Source organism: Macaca fascicularis, chromosome 10 (genome assembly GCF_037993035.2).
Source record: "Macaca fascicularis isolate 582-1 chromosome 10, T2T-MFA8v1.1".
Taxonomy (NCBI): Eukaryota; Metazoa; Chordata; class Mammalia; order Primates; family Cercopithecidae; genus Macaca; species Macaca fascicularis.
This window is the reverse complement of record NC_088384.1, coordinates 58,097,729-58,115,986: the sequence shown is the minus strand read 5'-3', so window position 1 is coordinate 58,115,986 and position 18,258 is coordinate 58,097,729.

The window sequence follows — 18,258 nt, the reverse complement described above, 5'->3', positions numbered from 1 at the left end:
CTCCATCATCCCTATGATAAATAGGACATTTACATGCAAATCATCACCTAAATTTTACCAGATCAAATGTTTAATGTGTAAAAGATTTTTCTTACTACAGGTAAGAGTATGATTTTCTTGGTAGTATATTTTAATATTCTTTGTATGCTAAAATTTCCACATACATAACTTGTTTTTGAGGAAAAGTGATATCTAAAGAAATATAGACAATGAACAATGTCCTGTGTGTTACATAATAGGCTCTATAAGAGTAGGGTAGAGTTAATTGCCTTCATTCAAGAGAAAGAACGATAAGAAATAATCTGAAATAATTCATTGGTTAAAATTTTTAGTCTATTATTTTAAGTAGTCCTTGATACACATAAATAAAATGACATTCATAAAACAATCCTTATATTTATAAAGCATACTGTACAAGTCTGTTCTCACATTGCTATAAAGAACTACCTGAGACTGGCTAATTTATAAAAAAAGAGAGGGGCAGTTAATTGGCACCCAGTTCCACAGGCAGTACAGAAAGCATGGCTGGGGAGGACTCAGAAAACTTAAAATCATGGTAGGAGATGAAGGGGAATCAGGTTCATCCTACATGACTGGGGCAGGAGGAAGAAGCACACATTTACACAACAGTATCTCATGAGAACTCACTCACTGCCAGAAGAAAGTGACAGGGGACTCACTCCCATGATCTAATGTTAAACATTGGGGTTTACAATTTGACATGAGATTTGCATGGGGACACAAATTCAAACCATATTATTCTGCCCCTGGCCCCTCCCAGATCTCATGTCTTTCTCACATTGCGAAATACAAACTTCCCTTCTAAACAGTCTCCCAAATTTTAACTCATTTCAACAGTAACTCAAAATTCCACTGTCCAAATTCTCATCTGAGACATGGCAAGTCCTTTCTGCCTAGGAGCCTATAACATCAAAAACAAGTTAGTTACTTCCAAGAGCACAATGGGGGTACAGGCATTGGGTAAATATACCCATTTCCAAAGTGAGAAATCTGCCAAAACCAAGGGACTACAGGCCCCATGCAAGTCTAAAACCCAGCAAGGCAGTCATTAAACCTTGAAGATCCAAAGTAATATCTTTTGAATCCATGTCTTACATTCAGGCCTCAATGATGTAAGCAATGGGCTCTCAATATCTGGGGTATCTCTATCCCTGTGGCTCTGCAGGGTACAGCCCCTTCAGCTATTTTTATGGGCTTGCATTCAGTGTATGTGGCTTTTCCAGGTGCACAATGAAAGCTTTCAATGGATCTACCATTCTGGGATCTGGAAGATGGTGGCTCTATTCTTATGGCTCCAACAGATGATGCCCCAGTGGGGACTCTGTGTGGGGACTCACACCCCACATATCCCCTCTGCACTGTCCCAGTTGAGGTTCTCCATGAAGGTTCTACTCCTTCAGCAGACTTCTGCCTGGACATCTAGGCATTCCCATACATCCTTTGAAATCTAGGTGGAGGCTTTCAAGGCTCAACTCTTGCCCTCAGTGCATACACAAGCTTAATATCAAATGGAAATTGCCAAAGTGTAGGGCTTTCACACTCTGCAGCAGCAGTCCGAAATGTATCTGGGGCCTTAGTCAAGGATGAAGCTGGAGTGGCTGGCATGCAGGGAGAAGTGTCCCTATGCTGCGCAGTGCAGCAGGGCCTTGGGCCCGGCCCTTGAAACCATTCTTCCCTCCTAAGCCTCCAGGCCTGTGATGGGAGGGGCTATGCTGAAGGTCTCTGAAATGCCTTCAAGGCATTTTCCCCATTGTCTTGGCTATTAACATGTGGGGCTCCTCTTTACTTTTGCAAATTTTGGCAGTCAGCTAGAATTCCTCTCCAGAAAGTGGGTTTTTATTTGCTAACTCATGGTCAGGCTGCAAATTTTCCAAACTTTTATCCTCTGTTTCCCTTTTAAATATATATTCCAGTTTCAGATCATCTCTTTGTTCAGGCATATGAGCATACACGGTAAGAACATATCTTACACTGTAAGAACATATCAGGACATATCTTGAACTCTTTGCTGCTTAAAAATTTCTTCTGCCAGATACCCTAAATCATCTCTTTCAAAATCAAAGTTCCACAGATCCCTAGGGCAGGGCCACAATGCCTTCAACTTCTTTACTAAAGCATAACAAAAGTTACCTTTCCTCTCATTCACTTCAAGTTCCTCATTTCCAACTGAGACCACCTCAAGCCTGGATTTCATTATCCATATTACTATCAACAACTTGGTTACTACAGCTTAAAAAGTCTCTAGGACATTCCAAACTTTCCCTTTTCTTTCTGCCTTCTTCTGATCCCTCCAAACTGTTCCAACCGCTGCCCATTATCTAGTACCAAAGTCGCTTCCATGTTTTCAGGTATCTTTATATAGCAGTGCTCCACTTCTCAGTACCAATTTTCTATATTAATCCATTCCCAAATGGCTATAAAGAACTACCTGAGACTGGTTAATTTATAAAGAAAATAGGTTTAATTGGATTATGGTTATGTGGGCTTTACTGCAAGCATGCCTGGGGAGGACTCAAGATATAGTCATGGTAGAAGGGGGAAGCAGGCACATCCTACATGGCTGGAGAAGGAGGAAGAGGTGAAAGGGGAGGTGCTACACAGTTTTAAACAAACAGATCTCCTGAGAACTCACTCACCATCATGAGAACAGCAAGGGGGAAATCTGTCCCCATGATACAATCACCTCCCACCAGACCCCTCCTCAAACATTGGGGGTAACAATTCTATATGAGATTTGGGCAGGGATACAAATCCAAACCATATCACGTAACAACTTTATTTGCCTTTGTGCTTTCATATGTTGCTTTATGTAAAACACAGTTTTGAGTTGTAATACCAAAGAAGGAAAAGCTTTGACTTTCTTTCCTACCACCAAATAGATAAACCTTTTTTAGCTTGCTCAGTTCAAGTTTTGGCATAACTCTTACTAACACATCACAAACAATTTAGTTCAGTTTTGTCTTGGATTAATTACACTGTAATACTGATAACTATTAGTCAGACAAGAACGAGAGAAACAAAAGCTACCAAAATCCAATAGTATTGTCTAATCAGGTAGTGCGAAGCATATAATGCTTATGTGAAAGGGACTTATTGAAATTTCATGTTTTATTCCTAAATGCCTCAGAGGTTTTACATGAAGGAAAAGTTATCAAAAGTTACGAAAAAATAAATCTTCTTAACTCCAGAAATTATTGATTGCACAACCTTATGTTTTATAATCAAGACTGGAAGAGCAAAGGCAAATTTAAAGGGTTCATTTATAGGAGTTTTATTTAAATGACAATAGCAGTTTTGAAGGATACTGCAACTTAGCAACATTTTTTTTTTTTTTTCTGTGAATGGGGTTTTCTTTTAAGTTGGAGTTAAGAAAATGTCACATTCAATATTTAAAATTTCTTATTTTGATCTTTATATTACATTGTTAGAATTTTTACCATCTATCATTTTTATTTTAAATATTAACATGGTTAAAATTGTCATTCTCAGAAAAATAACTGAGAATGTTTAAGGTGAAAGCCAGTGATGAATGTTACCATTAAAAATAAATTCCTATATGGGGCTTCTTTCAATTACTATGTGTATAGAAAGATACCATAACCCAAAACAGCAGCAGTATTATGTACCATAAACATAAGATGCTCTGATACTTAGGAAACATCTATACCACAAGTTGCTCTTCTAAAAGCTCAGTTCTAATGAGATATTTTTAGTAGGCATAATTCTATCCCTCTCATGCCTCCTGCACTTCTGGTCACATATGAATCTCTGAAACTTGGGAACATGTTCCCTTACAGGGCTAAAGAGACATTGTGAATGTGATTAAATTAAGACTTTGAGATGTGAAGTTTATCCTGGATTATCTGGGTGCCCCAGTGTAATCACAAAGTTCTTAAAAGAAGTGGCCAGGTGGTTTAGAGTCAGAGAAAGAGATGTGATGTAAGAAATAGAGGTCACAGAGGAAAGGTCATAAGACAAGGAATGTAGGTGGCCCCTTCTGGAAAAGCCAAAGCAGAATGTTCCCTAAAGCATCCAGAAGGAACACACCAATGCCAATACCTAGATTTTAGGAGTTAGGACCTACAGAAGTGTAAGATGAATAAATTTTTGTTGTTTTTAAGTCTTTACTTTGGTGTTAATTTGTTAAAGTATATTTAGTATTTAAAAATGCCATCAAATGCCACTTTGGTGATATTGTTAAATACAAAAATGACTCTGTATTTAAGAACAAGAAGTTTGTATAAATATTAGGGCTAGATGTATAAAAAGACTTTAAATAAATATGATTTTTTAATTCTAAAAGGTCTTAGTTCAGGAAATTCTATTAGCTAGGTTGGAAGTTCTAATTTCTCCTGATTTATTTTTGTCTCAAGAGAGGTCTATATTTGTTCCTAGTTAAATTCTGTGATAAGTTCTTACAATTCGGCTTTCTAGTTTTTTCCTATCAAGTGGTGATGTCTACTTCCCTATACGGTGAGTATTGTTTGACTAACAGAAATGTGGTGGAACTCTGTCTTTGGCATAAAAAGAAACTTAGGTAAACATCGTAGAGCTTTATGGAGCAGAGATGAGGAATTGCAGCTAATACCAGCGTACATCAGTTGGTCTCAAGTCAACACTTCTAACAGACTGTTAATGCAAGAGGACACTTACCTGAAATCACTCAACACCAGAACAATGATCTCCAACTAATCCTCGATTAAACTACCAACCTACAGAATCCTGAGTAAGCTCATTGTTATTTTAACTCATAGAAACCAGTGGGTTTCATACAGAGCAGTAACTAAATAATACACATGTATTGCCATAAAAACCACAGGCTTTTTTAGTGTTAGGGATTTAGACACCCAAGATTCCAAGTTGACTGAGAAAAGAGTGTATTTCCCAAGGATAGCATTGTCCCAATATGTACCACAGATGTGACCTTACAGTGCTGGTTGCCAGGAAGCAGACATTATTTTGTGAAAAAGCAGCGTTAGTATGATAAGCCTCTTACATGTCAAGTATGTTTGTTGCACAACTTATCCCATCTTTAATTTTAAATGTGTAGACATAGATATAGGTATAACTTATAAATATGCTATGGCAAGAATGTCCAACTTTGATCAAAATCTTACTATTTGTCAGGCATTATCCTAAGGCGTCCTTAACAGGTTTTAAGTTTTTTTTTGTTGTTTATTTATTTATTTGAGATGGAGTCTCGTTCTGTCGCCCAGGCCGGAGTGCAGTGGTGCGATCTTGGCTCACTGCAATGTCCGCCTTCCAGGTTCAATGATTCTCCTGCCTCAGCCTCCTGAGTAGGTGAGATTACAGGCATCTGCCACTATGCCTAGCTATTTTTTTTTTTTTGGATTTTTAGTAGAGATGGGATTTCGCCATTTTGGTCAGGCTTGTCTCAAACTCCTGACCTCAGGTTATCCGTCCGCCTTGGTCTCCCAAAGTGCCGATATTACAGATGTGAGCCACCTCACCTGGTCAAGCAATTTTAATGCTTCCATCCCTTGGACTAATTCTTGCATTCGAGCACTATATTAGACTGAAATATTTTTTATTCAAAGGTTATTTAAGTTCTTATACTCCATTTTTTTTACCTTCTGGGGATTAAAAGCAGTCAGGTACTCTAATGCAACAAGTCTCTACGTGTTTAGCCTATCTTTACTCTCTCATTCCTGTGTGAAATCTGGCCTTCCTCCTCACCCCCCAGCTTATCTCTTGCTGATGATATTTTGTCAAATGCAGCCAGTAGTAACCAACACAGTCCATAAAATTTGATTTCCAACATTTATCCCAAAAGTTTTAGATTCAGTGGACATATACGATACTTGCAAATTTATCTGAAAACAAAAATACTATATATTTTTGATACAGAGCTAAAAAGAAATTATTTAGGCAGTTAGTGAGGGTAAGAGAGTCTTCGACAAGGTATCCCTTTTAATAAAAAGCAGCTCCCAAATCATTTTTTTTTCTAACAAAACCAGCCTAAAAAATCAAGCTGCAGACATAAATAAGCAAACTGGAAACTGGCATAAGTGAATGCCAGGAGCTGTGCCAATAGAAAAGGGCTACCTAGCAGCCAGGCACATCCAATACTGAAGCTCCATCTTCCCTTTTCTTTGTCACCATGTGTGCAATAAGGAACAGACATGGCATCTGCCAGGTAGAAAACACATCTACATAGTAAAAGATTATGGTAGGATGGCCAGCTTCTTTGTAAATGACACACTTGGTCCAACCAATCTTTTGTCTTATGTAAATCAGACACCAACTCCTCAAGCTCATCTATAAAACCATTGGCATCTTGCCACAAACCAAAGAACCAGTTCTCTTCTTCTGCACAAGAAAGCTTTCCTCTTTCTTTCGCCTATTAAACTTCTGGTCACTCACTTATTATACTTTGGCTCATTCCTTGCATGTCTGTGTTCACGATTTCCTTGGACAAACTTCAGATATTCACCTCAGACAACACGGCCACTTCATTGTGTCACGGTATTGCACTAAAACAAACATTTTTACAGCCTCAATGCTCATTTTCCTTGCTGCTTATCTCCTACTAAGTAAGCCAATATTTAAGGCTAGACATGATACAAAACTCTTTTGTCGATAGAATATCAGTATTGCTAGTTATGGTCCTGCTAACTAAAAGAGTGCTGAAAAGTATAGACATTTATATCCCCGGGTTGAAAAAAGAAACATCAGTGCTCACAAGTAATGTCTACCAAAATATCTCTATGTTAAGACATATTTGGTTAATGTTTCTGATTGATAGATAAAGCTTTGCAAAACTCAAATAAAAATAATTTTAAAAAATCAGACCTGTAAAAATTCTGGTTATTTAGTGAATGAATTATGAGGTTTATTGATTTTTCAACATAGTCCAAACATTTGCTAGTATATATCATATACTAGATTTCTGCAATAAGTATTTTTATGAATACATTTCCAGCAGGAAATAAAAACAGAGACTTAGTGTCATACTCAAATATACAAATATGTGCCATTATTTCATTTTATGTGTATATATATATATTACTATACAAAATATGTCTTATTTTAGCTCTTTGTGTCTATTTGTGCTTCTCTGAATTTCTTGGAATAATGGGCAATTTTAAGCTGGTATTCAGGAGAAAGATTAGTCAAATACAATGGCATATAGTTCCAGATGTCTTGTCCCAGGGGGTGTTGGATCTGACTGCAGCACATAAGGAGCACAGCTAGGAGCTCTATGCATCATTTATGCTGGGTTTTATTTACGAAGACCAGACTGAACTTCTGAATGATCCTATTGAATAGAATTTCAAGAATTTTCTAACATCTGCTCAAGGAAATTTGCATAGGTACCACATGTGATAACCAGCAGACAATGCTTCAGACTCTTTAGATTTTTTAAACTAGAGTTTGTACAATGTTCCCTATCCAAACTACCAGTCCTGCTTCACCGCTCTTGTACTCAAAAGGTAAATTCTTTTTCTTCTATTATTTCCAAGAACAGTAGAATTAGCTAGGAAGAAAAAAGTACTATAAAGTTACTATAAAGTTACTTGAAGCTAAGAGAAAATTTTTAAAACAGAAACCAAAGGTATATATATTTTAAAGAGGTTAGATATTATAAGTTTTAGTAAGACTTAGCCAAAAAAATTTGGTGTGTTTTTATGACTAAGAAATATTTTATGACTTACTAAATTAAATGCACTCATTTAAATGGATTAGAACCATGTTGCTTAAAATATTAAAATAAAAATATGATTGATGCAGATTGAATTTGATGCCACTGTTTGCATAACAATGACATGAAATGTCACATTTTGTGAAAACATGACCTGCAACATTTTCAGTTTAGTTCTAATTATCTTACTTTGGGATATTTGGCAAAAAATAAAAAATAAAAATACTTCAGATTAGAGGAATCAGTTTCTTATTTTACTGATTTTCTTACCACTTTGATATGGTTAGGTGTAAAGTAGAAATAAACTTCCAAAGCTTGAATTATATTTACGTAGATTTTCTAAAACAGTCACACACCACATGCATCAAATTACAAATGTGAATAATTCGCTTTACCAGGAGGACTCTTTATTTTTATGGTTCTTTCATAATCAGAATTACTTATTAAATTTATAAATATTTCAATACTTTATTTTCTGTTATTTTTATAAGCGTTCCCAGAGCATATATAGTTTCATAAAGTGAAAAATAATGGACCAGCAGCAATGGAAGCATTTCATGTTCTAACTCAAAAAATTGTCTGTACTAAAAATCCTTTTCAGTATCATTTTTTTTCTAACATCTAAGTAGATTATCTCAATGGTATATAATAGAGAATAACATAAATGTAGTTGGATTTCCTATCTGTTAGATTTTTAAAAGATAAAGGTATGGCAACCGCTAATGTTCGTATAAAACTCAGCACTTTAATGGAACACTTTCCCATATAAAGGACAAACCTATGCATTATATGAACATTTTCAAAATTTGAGACTTGGAGTGTAAAATTACAATGTTACATATTATAATAATATTTTGTAAAAGTCATAAAAAGAACGCACACAATATTGTGTATATACAAAATTTCACATGAAAATTTGTGCTTATGAATGACTATAATTTACTTTAAAAAAATATCAACCTTTCAAGAATACACTATGTATACAGGGAGCAGAGTATTACATACCCAAAATGTCCTGAGATATACTTCATATCCCATCCAGGATTTTAAATGCTAAGATCAACAGAATTGGTTTTATTCAATATGTTCAGCTTTCCAGGAACTTGTTTCTTTAAAAAAAAAAAAAAAGAGGTAAATTACATTTAACATCAAATGTACCTTCTCAGTCATTTTCAAGTGTGGAGTTCAGTAGTGTTAAGTATATTCACATTGCTGTTGCAAGGAATCTCAAGAACTCTTTCATCTTATAAAACTGAAATTCTATATCCATTAAACAATTCCCCATTTGTCTCTCCCCTCAGCCTTTGTCAACTACTATTCTGCTTTCTGTTCCTATAAATTTGACTACGCAGATGCTTCCTATATGTGGACTCACACACTATGTCTTTCTGCAACTGGCTTACCTCACTTAGAATAGTGTCCTCAAGGTTCATCTATGTTGTCAAATGTGTTAGAATGTCCTTTTAAGCCTGAGTAATATTCCATTGTATGTGTATATCACATTTTATTCATTAATACATCGATGGATCTTGGGTGGATTTTGTATTTCTGTTACCGTGAATATTGCTGCTCTGAACACTGATGTGTAAATATCACTTTGAGATCTTATTTTCAATTATGATGCGTATGTAACCAGAAGTAGAATTGCTGCATCATTTTGTTCTTCATTTTTTAATGTTTTGAAGAACAGTTTTTATAGTAGCTGTACCAGTTTATATTTTGGGCAAAAGTGCACAAAGTTTCCAATTCCTTCACATCTTCATCAACACTTTTTTTTTTCTTTTTTTTTGAGAAAGAATCTCCCTCTGTTGCCCAGACTGGAGTGCAGTGCTGAAATCTCGGCTCATTGCAACCTCCACCTTCCAAGTTTAAGCGATTTTCCTGCCTCAGCCTCCTGAGTACTTGAGACTACAGGTGTGCGACACCACGCCTGGCTAGTTTTTTGTATTTTTAGTAGAGACAGGGTTTCAGCATATTGGCCAGGCTTGTCTTGAACTCTTAATCTGTCTGCCTCAGCCACCCAAAGTGCTGGGATTACAGGTGTGAGTCACCGTACCCGGCCCACTTTTTTTTTTTTTTTTTTGAGAGTAGCTGTCCTAATAGGTGTGAGGTGGTAGTTCAGTGTCCTTTTGATCTGTGGTTCCCTAGTGATGAATTATGTCCAGCAGTTTTCTGTATGCTTGCATCTGACCCCCATGCATTTATTGAATTTGGAAAATTTCTCATTCTTGCTTTTAATCTGATATGTAATTGAAATTTTTTTTTCTCTCTCTCACTCCATATAGGAGATGTGTTCTCCTGTATGGAGAACAGTTTTCAGCCTCCAACATACTTATTTTTTTCATCCCGCCAATATTTCTATTTAGATGAGCTTGAATTTTCTCCATATTAAAAACAGCTCATTTGAATGCAACATTTTATTTTCTTCAGTTGTATGCTTATTATACACACAATTTAAAATCAGAAATATTAGCATAATTATTTTCTTCCTCAATAGACTTGTGTAGTTATCGCTTCAGATTTAGTTTTTATTTAATAATGTGATAATTGTTAATTTCCTCACCAAAAGACAATTTCCTCATGCATCATAGAAAGCTATGTCTACTCATCACCTACCATTTCTCCTAGAGATAATGTGACATAATTTTAGTTCTCTTTGGATTGAGCTTGGCCTTTTGCCAAGTTTCTTCTTCTTCATTAATATTATCACAATCCCTCTCCTCAGAAGAGAACAATGCAATGATGCAATTTCTACTGGGAATTTGAATTATGCCATTCCTAATCAATTCTCTGTCTCCATCTCTCCTGGGGTAATCAATAGAATATATATATATACACACACACATATATATTAATAAGTTAATATATATATAAATTAAGCACATATATGTGTGTGTGTACCTTATAACTTTAACTTTTATTTTTATCTCTTGAAAATACTTTTGAAAAACTTAAAGACTTGAGAAAAAGTTTTAATGTTATGAGTTACCATAAAAAACTAAATTTCCAAATTTCTGAGTACACTTTTCCCCATTTCATCAATGTAGGTTTTCAAAATGTTACTTTTTGTGTACCACATATGTCATTTTATAACATCATATTTTGAGACTATTTACTATTGTCTCATACAAAATTATATTTGTGTAATATAATGTAATTATTTTTAGTCTTTTACATTTTATCTTATCATGAGGAAAACTTCTTCACTGGTAGAACATGTATTATGAATTTAGAAAAGCAAATTTTGTAGACCTACATGATTCCTTCAAGATTGTGTGTGTGTGTGTGTGTGTGTGTGTGTGTGTGTGTACATATATAGAGAGCAACTTGCTAGCCAATAAAAGAGACCATGGCAAAACAAATATTTCAAATCAATCTTGTGTGTATGTGTGAGTGTGTGTGTGTGTGTGTTAGTTTTTCCTAGATTGCACTGACATCATCATGCTGGTAATGAAATATGCTTCCATATATATATATATAAATCATAAAGAAAAGATATACACAGGTAGAATTCGTACAACTTGATATCTCAGTTTAAAAAACATTACTAATATCTGTTGTAGAGGTTTGTGTATATGTTTCTGTATGTATGCGTAAAAGTATGTATCGCTATAATCCAAAATGACTTCCTTCACAATAGTAAGCTTTAGAACCACTGTATAGAAATTTTGTTTATTTAATTAGCTTATATATACTGAATATGATTAATGAAGCAAACAAAACAGAAAAAAAACCACTCTGGATTAGAAATTTCTTATTAAAGTTAGAGTCACTAATAGACTCCCATGACTACAATTAAATGTAAAAGAAGTCAGTTGTACATACATATATGTGGCCAAAGTGGCAGCTGATAAATAAAAACCGGTTAGGAAAATAATGAAAGCTGTGTCTTTCAGAAATGACACAGTAAATAGCATGCATATTTCCCACCAATCTCATACAGAGTTAGCAGATTATGTGGGACAAAATATATCTTCTGTATTCCTAGCTGAAAATTAATGGAAAAATAAACCTGTAATCATCACATATTAAGTTCAAAAAGCAAACAGTCTTAGCACTATGCTAAATGAATGTTAGTATACGAAATTCAAATTTAATGTATTTTCAAAATTTGAGTTTGTCTGTTGTTTTCCATGTGAAAAAATTAACAGAAATGAGACAAATTATCATCAAATGATCTTGGTTTTACTTAATTCCAATGGTTCTCTATAAAAATATGATTATAAATGCACTAAACCATCATTATAAAAAAAATTTCTATACCATGAAGTACCAAGAGGGTTAAGGATTAGATAATAGCCCCATTAACTGTATTAAGATTCAATATCTGTAATTTTCACTTTGGGTCTATCTATCATCTATCTTCTTGTTATTTTCTCAGTTCTTTCCAATAAAACTTTTGTTATGAATCAACTAAAATTCAATTGAATAATCACATTACATGAAATTATGTTTTATATGTAACATAATAACATTTTAATATTAATTTGTTTGCAGTTAAATAATAAACTTATTTATTGTCTATATCAATGAGTATGTTACCAGCTAGGGTTCAAGAAAAAATTAAGCACGTATTTTAAAAAAATGTGTGAATATGAAGTTAGGTTTTCTCAATCCCAGAGAAAACAATGGGATGATTTCTTAAGAAAAATTGTACTTATATTATTAATCTGACTCAAAAAATGTAAGCATGAATATGTAATCTCTAAAAGGGTAGCACTTAGTAGTTTTCACGAATTTGAACTGCTAATAAAATCACCCCTAAAATTCATAATGCAAAAAAATAAAAGATCAATTCTAAGTCGTCAGGATAACCTGCTGCCAGTAGTTGAAACAGGTGATCACTTTATCCTTCTTGAAATAAAGTACCTTTTCCTTGATTTGGGGGACATTTCCTTTTCAGATTTTTAACTTACTTCCCTGGTAGATACTTGTCAGAATTCTTTGCTGGTTTCTGTTAATTTTCCCAACCGTTGAATGTTGTTGATTCCGTGGACACAGTACTTGCTCCCCTATTCCCTACCAAAGTTCTCACTGACTTCCTTTTAATGTATCCTGGAAACTGACAGATTTGTAGCTTCAAGCAGAAAATTCAGGCACAATTTACTACATCCTGATGATTTTTTTTTTTTTCCTGGATCCACAAAGGGTTTATTTATTCAAACTCGCCACATGGGGGCACATTCGTTCCCCATCACCATGACTCAAATTGGTGACATTTTAATTTGCAGGCAATTACCTCTACAAACATCTCCCTTCATTAGAAATAAAAATTGAAATGTTCAAAGCATTTTACAGGCCAAAGAGCTAAGCAAGATCCTCACTCAAGCACTCAAGAGTTCTTTTGTTTGTTTTGTTTTCCGAGAACAACTCAGGAGGAAGAAACAACTTTGAACATTTTCCCGCCAGCCGCAGCAAATAACACTGAAGTCTTAGCGTTTTGGGCTGACAGCGTTAACTTCTTCACGGAAGCTGCCTCTTCACCCTCCAGAAGGAAGGAGGACCCCTATGGGAGCCGCAGGGAAGCACCTAGAACTCGGGCCTGGGGGTCAGGCTGGAGGCAGCGCAGGACTGGTGAGAACGATATGATCTCGTGTTAAACTGGAAATGGGGAGGCGGGCAGAATATGGGGTGACAAATCAGAATAGCTGCTCCCATTGCCGCCAGAAGCACTGGACTCTTCTGAACTCTGGGACCCAAGACGGCCGGGTGGGCAGCGGGCAGAGGACAGCAGGGGCACCTGCGCTGCCGCCCACCGCCCTGGAGGGCGCTTCAGGCCCAGAGCCCAGGGCAGCAGAGGGTGCGACAAGGCGTCCCAGCAGCCGGGCCCTGCAGATCCTTAGGGCGCCTTGCCGGCATCCCCTCCCCTGACTCGACGTCTTTTCTCTGTCCTGGAAGATGGGCTGCAAAGCTGTGTCCCGCGGTCTGGAGGAAACCTAGAGTAAAGGGGGTTTCGGCAAGAGGAGACTCACCCGCCCTCTCCGCAGGGAGGTGGCTGGGGCTGTGTCGGCGCAGCCCAGTCCAGGCCTCCTCCTCCTCCCCGGGGGCCTCCGGGTCTGTCCGGGGGTCGCTGGGACTCAGAACTGGAGACTGACTGGAACACTCCTGGGCGCAGTCTGGCTCATCCCCAGCCAGGTTAGGACCCGGGCTGGCCCGCTTTCCCCGGGGTGTCCACCCGAGTTTCTCCCGGAAACGGCCAGTAAGGCAGCAAGGCGTCAGGGTGCGCACTAGGGTGGCAGGGCCAAGTCCCCGGAGGTGGCCGCTCTGAAGGCCGAATCTGGCCAGAAAATCGAGAGCACGGGGACCACTGCGTCCTTGCGGCCTCCTTTCCACGAGAACCGGGGGCAGAGAACACCCACGCACTGCTGTGGGTGCCCAACGCGTTGGGGCGCAGAGGCCAAGCCAGTCCAACCAGGGTATCCAGTCAGGGGCGCGCTGAGGCCTAAGGCTCTAGAGATCGAGTGACACGGGGGACTCCTGACGCCATGTCTCCTTCTCACTTCTGCGTCCGCACTCCGGGTCCGCAGTCCCTCAACCCACCAGGAGGCCAGAGATGCGGCTGGGTGGGCTCCCGGGAGCTGGGGCTAAGACCCATCAAGATCAGGGAAGGTTCCTGAGTGCCCGCTGTCCCTCAGGGCCTGAAGTTTCCTTGCTCAGGTTCAGGCCAGGGGTGTGTGTGTGTGTGTGTGTGTGTGTGTGTGTGTGTGTGTGTGTACGCATGCGGGTTTCAGAGGAAGTGGGAAAAGACACTTTTACTATCACCTGAAAAACGCCTAAGCTGGGCGGTGGCTCACGCCAGTAATCCCAGCACTTTGGGAGGCGAAGGCTGGTGGATCACCTGGGGTTAGGAGTTCGAGACCAGCCTGACCAATATGGTGAAACACTGTCTCTACTAAAAATACAGAATTAGCCGGGCGTGGTGGTACACGCCTGTAATCTCAGCTACTTGGGAGGCCGAAGCGGGAGAATCCCTTGAATCCGGGAGGCAGAGGTTGCAGAGAGCCTAGATCGTGCCACTGCACTCCAGCAGCCTGGGCAACAAGAGCAAAGCTCCGCCTCAAAACAAAACAAAACAAACAAATACCTGACCTCTCCACCCCTTGGAGTGAGAAAATCCATTCTCCGCGTTCTTGCGTTGGAGAATACAGTGGTCCCCACCGCCCGCCCTGAGACTTCCACAGGGTCCTAATCCAGAACTTGACGCTCAGACGCCATCTCTTCCCACAGAACCCCTGTCAGCCTGCAGGGGGACACGGTGCCCACCCTCCAGCATCTGGGAAACACAGCGTCCCAGTCAGCGCCTGCGGGGGTGCCACACTTCCTAGTCCTCTCTGGCTGCCTCTGAGGACGTGGCTCTGGCCGGGGGCGTTGCAACGGGCGCAGCATTCTGGAGGTGGCGGGCGAAGGCTTACCCCTGCCCCAGGACGGCCAGGTCCACCAACACCTGCAACAGACGGAGAACTGCAAGGTCATTCTTGAAGGTGTTGCTGCTTGTCCTCATGAGCACCATTTTGATGCTCGTGCCCTGTGTGCACAGGTGGCCGGGCTTGCCGGTAGGACTCCTGCACTCTCTGTGTGGCCTTGGCCAGGAAATCCAGGGTTTCCGCAGGCAGAGTGGATGAACAGGTAAGTGTGACTGCCTGTCACCTTCGTGAAGACCAAGACACAGTACCCGTAGCTCATGAAACTGCCCCGGTGCCAGAAGTGCTGAGAAGGGGAGTCTGCAAAGGCGGGCGTTTTATATTTGGTTCCTTTGCCAGGCCGACATAGTACAGAGTTCCAACATCAGCAAAGAGGTCAAGATCATGAGTATGCTCTGCCATGGGAAAGACAACACAAAATGCCTTCCAAACCAGCAGTGTATTGGCCACCGGTAGCACCAGACATGCATAGGTAGAGAAGCCATTAGCATTCTGGGTCCTCCCAAAATCTTTGTACTGTGGCATACATGGGACCACCCCTCCAAAGGCCATGGTCCCAGTCGCCCCACAGGAAACCAGATGGTGCAGCAGGACAGAAGCCAATCCAAGCCTTCTGCTTTCATGCCCAGTATCTGTGCCACCCAGTAGGCAGGGTGATGTCCACCTTGCCTAAGCCTTTCACTCTCATGGGCTCCTGAACCTGCACATTGAGGATTACCTCCACATTGCTGCAGCTATCCTGTGCAATCCTCTCTTAATGTTTGTCCTGCTCTGCCAGGGTACTCTTCTCTGTACCTCTGTCTGATGGAGCACCTCTTATGATTCTCTTAATAACTTTTTCTTCCCTCCAGCATCTGTGTTGTCAGAAGGCAGTATATAAGGCTAGGCTCAGTGGCTCATGCCTCTAATCCCAGCACTTTAAGGGACCAATGCAGGAGGTTTACTTGAGCCCAGGAGTTCAAGACCAGCCTGGACAACATAGGGAGACCCCTTCTCTACAAAAACAACAAACAAACAAAAAATCCAAAAATACAAAATTTAGTGAGGCTTGGTGGCACAGGGTTGTAGTCCCAGCTACTTGGGAGGCTGAGGCAGGAGGATTACTTGAACCTGGGAGGTGGAGGCTGCAGTGAGCTGTGATCACTCCATTTGCACTCCAGCCTGGGCAATAGAGCCAGACCCTGTCTCAAAACAAATACGGTATATAATACATACAATATAGAAAATGTGTGCTAATCAACTATCAACTGTTTATGTTATCATCAGTAAGGCTCTAGTCAGCAGTACGCTATTTGTAGTTAAAAGTTTGTCATCAAAAGTTATACATGGATTTAAAAATACTGAGGTCTCAGCCCCTAACTCCAGGGTTGTTCAGGAGTCAACTGTATATCCATCACTAAATGTTTTAATATTCCCAACTCCTTACTATCCATGAACAAATCTGACCACTGTTTACTACATCCCCTGCAGACACTCTGGTTTAAGCAGTTATCTATCATCTCTTTCTTAGAATGTTGATATAATCATCACCTAATTCCCTTGCTTCCACATTTATGCTGCCTCACAAGTCTAGTTTCTATTTCCCAGAGGGGTCATTTTTAAATATGTCAGATGTGATCACCCCTCAGATCAGATTCATCCAATGCTTCTGTCATATTCAGAGTAAGTCCAGAATCATTTCTAAAAAGCAATGTGTAATCTTGATGTTTTCCTTTCTGTCATCAACTCTGACACTACTATTTTTCACTGTGTGTCATTTACTATGGAATTCCATTGGTTTCCAGCCTCAGATAACTTTTCTTCATTTATAACGACTGGGTGGGGAGAATTCAGTCTCTGAATACACAATTGATGTGCAGAAATATTTTAAATACATACTAAGCTGCATGGTAGGGAAAGGAGGAGGAGAAATATGCTCACTCCCTAGAATAGCTTCAATCTTTGTAATTCAGCACAACAAAATGAAAAGTAAAACAAAGAGAAATAAATTTCTATAGAAGATCCTGTTGAATGTTAACATCCTCTTATGTACTCATGAGAATATACACATGCACACACACAATTAATAAAGCATTCATAAGTTTCTATTATCCAAGAGTATATCTGTGTGTGTGTGTGCATATTTAATTTTGCAAAATAAGGTTTTTCAGCAGTGGAACGTATCTCTTGTGAATCCTTCTAGATCTTATTTTTACCATGTTCTGTGAGCTGAACAGAACTGCCATGTATGAACTATGACAGAGCAGTTTGGTTGTAGAGTGGACGTTCAATTGACCCTTGAACAATCAAAAGAGAGATAGCTCCCTCCACATTATTCTGTCTCTGGATTCTGACAATTGCTCCATCTTCTCATCCCTCATGTTTAGCATTAGATATGGTTCATGGCTGTTAATATCCCCCCGTTATTAAAGGAGGCATTTTGTTCTCTTATGGGAAAAAGTTTTCGTAAGATTTTATTTATGTCTTCCTTGAAGACGTCAAAGAGTATACCTGTAAAATCATCAGGTTTACTTTTTGTATGTGTTTCATTTGTATTTATTTTTTCTCTTTTCTTGGATGGTAGAAAGCTTTTAACAACTGATTCAACGTCGATAATGAAACGTATATAAATAGATTATTTCTTCTTGAGTCAGTTTTAATACCTTCTATTTTTAGATGTGTGGATTTTAAAATTCATTAGCAAATTTATAGTCATGTGTTTGTGTTTTATTAATAGTATATACTGTATCTATAATTATGTAGCTCTTTGAAAAATGTTTTAAGTATTTCTTAAAAAGGAAATACATTTCCAGAATATTTACGTTATTAACCCTTTTCAAAAGGAAGCAGCAATAAAGAGACATTTTTGAAATGTTTATATTTGTCTTCTAAGAATAAGTATTTATTACTCTATTATGGGAATAAGTTATAATGCTTCACCAAACACATCTAACTTATTATATAGTATGCAGTAAAAAGTTGAAAAATTATATTTTACTAAGCAATACACACATTCTTTAGGAAAAAAAAATGCTGTGCATGTTGAGACATGTTTAATGTTCTTTTATGCTTTTAATAATGTATATTGTTTTGACAAAAGATTTTTAAAAGTATTTTAAACATATCTCTGTATATCGTATTACACAGATATACAACTGTGTGTGTGTGTGTGTG